Source organism: Phascolarctos cinereus, unplaced genomic scaffold (genome assembly GCF_003287225.1).
Source record: "Phascolarctos cinereus isolate Bilbo 61053 unplaced genomic scaffold, phaCin_HiC Scaffold_2;HRSCAF=192, whole genome shotgun sequence".
Taxonomy (NCBI): domain Eukaryota; kingdom Metazoa; phylum Chordata; class Mammalia; order Diprotodontia; family Phascolarctidae; genus Phascolarctos; species Phascolarctos cinereus.
In genome coordinates this window covers 148,985,660-148,991,659 of record NW_027555625.1, presented here as the reverse complement: position 1 = coordinate 148,991,659, position 6,000 = coordinate 148,985,660, and the positions used below count along the sequence as shown (strand labels likewise).

The 6,000-nt window shown below is 37.3% G+C and overlaps 1 long non-coding RNA gene across 1 annotated transcript in view; it reads left to right on the top strand.

The window, feature by feature from the left end:
• The first annotated feature begins 3,202 nt into the window (after window positions 1–3,202).
• The window catches only part of LOC144455823 (uncharacterized), an 81,804-nt gene continuing 79,006 nt past the window's right edge, over window positions 3,203–6,000 (top strand). Inside the window, exons 1-2 of the long non-coding RNA XR_013484617.1 lie at window positions 3,203–3,292; window positions 3,393–3,434. This is a non-coding gene — a long non-coding RNA (uncharacterized LOC144455823). The remainder of the gene's footprint in view (window positions 3,293–3,392; window positions 3,435–6,000) is intronic.

The following is a 6,000-nucleotide window of genomic DNA, read 5'->3' as shown; positions in this document are numbered from 1 at the left end:
AATGTATCAGTGGAGGCTCAAGAGCTATAGTGGTGAATAGGAGGGAGTTTATTTCCCTTTCAACTCAGTTATCTCTAGTGTCTTGAGACACCTGGGTTGTAACCATGTGATGGTGGTCTGTCTTTGGGAACCTGGAACTCCTAGTATGAGAGCAAGTTGAAATGAAAATGAGTAGGTGCTTACGTGCTCTGTGTGTGTGTGTGTGTGTGTGTGTGTGTGTGTGTGTGTGTGTGTGTGTGTGTGTGAAAGTATTGGGTTACATCATAGGAGTGGCCATACCACATACCTTTGAATTAGAGAATTGTATTATTAAGTTAAATGCATTAGTTTAAATTGAGTTCAATGCAACAGAGAATTGAAAAACAAAGTGTTTTGTAAAGTCCAAGGAAGAAGGTCACTACCTAATAGGGAGACCAGGGAAGACTTTTGGAAGAAGTGGTATTTTCTTGGAACTTGAAAGGATGAGTGAGAATTCAGCTGGTGAAGGTACAGAAGAGAGTCTGAGAGGAGGAACAGAAAGTGAATGGCTGCAGGGAGTGTTCAGGAGGCAGAATGTAGACCAGTTTGGTTACTATGCAGAGTGCATACAGACTAGTAATATTAATTGACTGAAAAGAGTGTCCCAAGAATGAGGAGGGTCTTTGATGGCAGGCAATGGGGAGCTACTGAGAATTCTTGAACAGAGAAGTGACATGAACAGATTTGTGTGTGAGAAAAACGATTCTGACAACAGCAAGAAGAGTAGATTGGAGAGGACTAAAGGTAAGATGATCTACAAAGAAGCTATTTCAGTAATCTAAGGGGGATTGTGTTGAGGGATTGTAGTAGGGCAGTAATAGCAGGAGTAGAAAAGAAGAGATAGATGTAAGAGATATTGTAGAAATTAGTGATTGATTGGATAGAAAATATGAGGGAGAGAAAAATAATATGAAGAATGGAGGCAAAAACAAACCCAAGTTTGCAAACGTGGCAAAGTAAGTTGTAGCTTAGTAGACAGAAATCGTGAAGTCAGAAGGAATAGTATAGTTGGGGGGAAGACAATGAGCTCATTTTTAGACATGTCAAGTTTGAGGTCTCAATTCAGCATTCAGATGGTGTCCTGTAATATTAATAATAGTAATAGCTGACATTTCTATAATGCTTTAAGGTTTATGAAGTCCTTTACCAATATTATCTCCTTTTATCCTTACAACAACCATAGGAGGTATGTGCTATTATTATCTTCACTTTACAGATGAGAAAACTGAAGCAGAAAGAGATTGAATGATTTGTCCAGGGTCACATATCTATAGGCATTTGAAGATGGCGGGCAGTAGTCACGAAGAGAGAATAGGGCTAAAGATAGAGAACTGAAGTAATCTGCATGAAGATAGTCATTTAAGTCATTGGATAAATGAGATTGGCAAGGGAGAGAGTTTAGACAGAATAAAAGGGCCAAGGACATCCCTTTGGGGAACACCCACTACTTCCTCTCATGAACTTGCTACTTAAACTAAACTGGACAACATGTTCCCAAAACATGCTTTTTCTTTCTACTCTTTTTTTTTTTTAATTCCAGATGAGGACTTGATTCCTGATGTGGAGAAAACTAAACAGGCAGTTCACTCCCATGAGCAGCTTACATGAAATGAAAATATTTGATACCTCTTTTATAATTTTTATCTGCAAATTTGCATCTCATGTTTTCTGATAGAGAATGCTGACCTTCTGGATTAAAAAGCAGACATATAAAGTGTTCTAGCCCCTTTTCCGAAGTGAGTCAACAGTGGAGCTGCCAATGAAAGCTCCATATCCTGACTCCTTATCCGTTATTCTGTTCATTCATCATAAACTGCTGGCCTCTACCATCAGCCACAATGTAATTTCCCTTTTTGTTTTTTACCCTTTAGAGTTCCCCCATCATATGGCCCACACACTATGGAGCATTACCAAATCAGATTGTCAGAGCACACATTTTCATCAGTGAGTGTATGATTCACCCCCTAGAAACAATGAATCAGCCAAAATTCAAACTCGAAAATGCCTCTTGTTTTCTAGATATGTTACTGTAGATCAAATGAATCCCTTTTCTTTCCATTTTCTTTTCTAATGGAAAATTTCTTGAGTTGTATGAGAACAGTGGAATGACGATATATGTTATTCCAAAGAACCTCTGAATACCTGTTGCATTTTCAGATTAGGAATATGAATGGAGATTAAGATTGACCTCCTATAAAATATCATTAAACATTTTTTGAAAATAAGAATACTTTTCTTTCATTCAATTTCTTGTGGTTTAATTGATGGAAAATTATGTAGCCTGTGAATTCTCTGATTTTTTTTTTGCTTTATCAAATTGTACAGTAAAAAATTAATAGTAAATTGGTAAAAAATGGTAAAAAAAACCACCCCAGAATCTCTTTCATTTTTTATGATTGTACAAATATATGTATATACTTACAGGTAACTAGACATAATATGTACATTTTTTAACTTAGTTCCAGTCTCTGTGTCTACAATAAATCCTATTTTTCTTTTCTTCCTATCCTTTTTTGTCCTCTGATAGTTTTAACAAACAGAATGTTAGGGGCATTTAAAACTAAACCACATGTCAGAAATGGTATTTAAAATACATTTGAGAGAATGGTTTTGAGGTTATTTGAAATATCAAGCTTGCAAATTATTTTAATCAACAAGGTTTTAATTGACTTAGATATTACTAAACGCTTTTAGAATAAACTCAAATTTTGCAAGGGCAGAAGAGAAAAATTTTGTACCACACATTTCCCAGAAATGCCTTGGAAGGGACCGGTTTCATAAACAAACTTGCTGCTTAGAAATTTTTATGCTTCAAAGTTAAAATAAAAATATACTGATATTCACAAGTGGGTTTTTCAGTGTTATTTTTTCCCCTACTCTTCAATTCCTCTCACCTTTCTCTCCCCTCCCCCCTCCCTTCTAGGTAATCCTTAGACTTCCTTCACATGGAGAGTGTGAAGAATTTACAATTGGGTCTTTGCAAAGCAGGCCTGTGACACTTACTACCCAGGGTGTCAGTAAAGGCGAGTTACCCTTCCTGGAAGAACTTTGAATGAGATGCAAAGAGACCCTGGGAACTTGACCAGTCAAACTTAGAAGTATGAAGAGAATGTAGTGGGAGGAAGTGGAGGCCGTGAGTCAGCATGAGTCATTCTGTTCCAATGAGAATGAAGGCTGACTGAGAGGTGTGTGTATCTTTTTTTGGTTTGGGTTTTGGGTTTTTTTTTCTCTTCGTCTTAATCTTTGGAACATCATTGGTGAATGGAGGAAAAAAGTAAGTGATTTTGCTTATATGCTTGGTGCTTTTCAGGTATTAAGTTCTCACTTCAATGATACTTTGCATGAATACATAAATGTGACTTTTATCCCCCTAGGCATCCTGTTCTCAAGGAGGTGGAGCAACCGACTTCTCCTTGGTGAGTATGTCTCTAGCATTTTAATAATTTCTGCAGTTTGCCCGAGTGTCTGAGCTGGGTTAGAGGTGCTGCTGCACCCTGGGCAGGCTTAAAAGCTTTGATATTTTAGGAGAATGTCAACTCCCTTTCCCCATTATTAATATAGTCAGACTATTTGTCAAACTAGCTATCAGGGGAATTTCTCAAGAAATCAATAGGTAGAATTCAGGCATTGATGGTCTGTCATGGTGGGTTTGGTTAATTTACTAGCCCTTTCCTTGGAATTAAACTGACTAAGGACCTTTCACTTGGAAAGTTAAAGATTGATAACAGGCAGTTTGGATTTACCTAGCAACAGAATATCCAAGTTGGCTTTATTTCGGTTTTGTGGAGCACTTAGGGAAGTTCGACCCTGGACAATTTCTGTTCTTTGCTGAGCACAAAATGGAAATGAATGATCAGAAATTTTCCTTCAGTTTCTTTAGTTCAACCATGTGAATGTTTGCCTTTATGGTCTTTATATTTTTCTAGTCATGGTACAATCAGAGGAGAAAAATCTGGAGGAAGGATGACAGAAGGGAACCATGGCTGTGCAATTAAGAAAAAAGTCATACAATTTATCAACTTGAAATTAAGAGTTTTTTACATGGATTTCTCCTGAGGTTGCTGTTTCTTAGGTTGTAACTATACTGATCAATCGACATCTTTAAAGTACAACACAGGAAATTTTTTTTTTCAGAGCTCTAGTTACTGTAAGTGAAACGGTTAAATGTCACTACGTATCATACGATAAACATTTTGGGAAATTTGCTTTTGTTTAAAAAAAACACACACACCAGCAAATAGGGCAAGATGGGTAAAATGTCAGTTTTTTTTTTTTTCAGTAGAATCATTCAAGTGTGTGGGCTCTCTGGGTTAAAAATGAGTCAGCACTTTAGTTTTCATCTGATTGCTTCAGGAGAGATTAAATCTGGCCCCCAAGAAAAGAGCATGATGGTTGAAGGTACTATGAGGAGTGTGGGACTATTCCAGTGATCTCCATTTCTAATAAACTCCATGCGGCTGGACCACTAGGCATTCTTGGCAGTTCATACTTTGATCAGATGAGTAGCTTGGTGCTGGGGACTGAGAATGGTTCACATTATTGGGGTAGCTTTGTCGTCTTCAGCAAACATGGTTTGTTTCTGCAGTCTTTCCTTCTATGTAGGTATGGATGGTGGTTGTTTTCAGCTTCTATAGTGGGGGAGAATGGCTTCAAAAAGAGGAGAGTTAAGTTTTTTTCAAACCATTATTCTGACCTTAACAGGCAGCAGATTCCCAAAAAAGAACTGCCCTTTGGCCCAAGTCAAGCTGGGCCTCTAGTTATTCTGCCACTCATATCAAGGATGCAGACTATGACCTCAAACAGGTATTGACTTCTAGCATTTAAACTTGGAAGCAGGCAGGTTCAAGCTTGGGTGTCTTACATAGCCCCACTGTGCTTAGAACCTGGTTGCCAGAGTTGGGTTTGTGTCACTGAGTAGTAGAATAATCTTTGGACCTTAGTTTTCTCATATGTGAAGTGGGGATGATAGTACGTGATCACCTAACGATCCCTTAACTACCTGATAGGGTAGAGAAGTTGTATAAATAAATGTAATTGTATATTAATGTAAATACACCTATACCTGCAGATTTCCATCTCCACCTATATATATACATATATATATATATATATGCTTTACAGAAATATGCTGTATAATTTCATTATAATACAGTAGTAATTGTGTTAAGTCTTAAGTCAGAGGAAGGAAAATTTGTATCTGACATTTCTGGAGGGCATTTGTATGAGATTCAGAAACATTTGTTTGCCTAGCATGGTAAGAAAGGATGAGAGGGAGAGAGATGTACTTTCTTTTTCTTGTTTCATTTCTTTTCCATCAAATCCCTCCACTGGTGATCTTGGAAATGTCATCTTTCATGGTGAATATTATTATTATCACCAATAATAAGAATAGCTTATGTTTGCATTGTGCATTACAGCTGTCAGGGTATTTTCCCATCTATTATCTCACTTAATTGAAAGAAGAATCATTTGTTAAATCTTGAAGGCAGTTCAGCTAGTGACTGTTTTAATTGGATACTTCCTTAGAATATACTTTTCTTGAACTTCTGGTTTGAGGCATGTACTTGTTTAAGAATGTTCTGTTACGTAATTTTTCATGTCTCTAGTTTAGTGTTGCGGTGAGAGGTAACTTTTACACGGGCAGTGATTATCCCTGAAACAAGTCTGTCTTTGCAGCAGTTAGAAGGATGATGCAGGCAAGCCTTTTTATTTATGATAGTTTCTGGCCTTGGAATTTTGGTTCCAAGTATAGAGGAGATATCCTCTGTGTCTTTCCAGGCAAAGGCCAATGGAGGGATAAAAGTCAGGTTTCTGTTAGAGCTTTGCAGTCCTTGAGTGGATATTTTGGAAACAAAAATCCAGCAGAGGAAACATCAGCAACCTGTCCCTCGTCTGGAAGAAAATTCTTCTGTGGCATAAGCTACTCTCTCTTTTTTTTTTTTTAAATCTCATCGTGTTTTTTAATATGGAAAGCCCCATGGT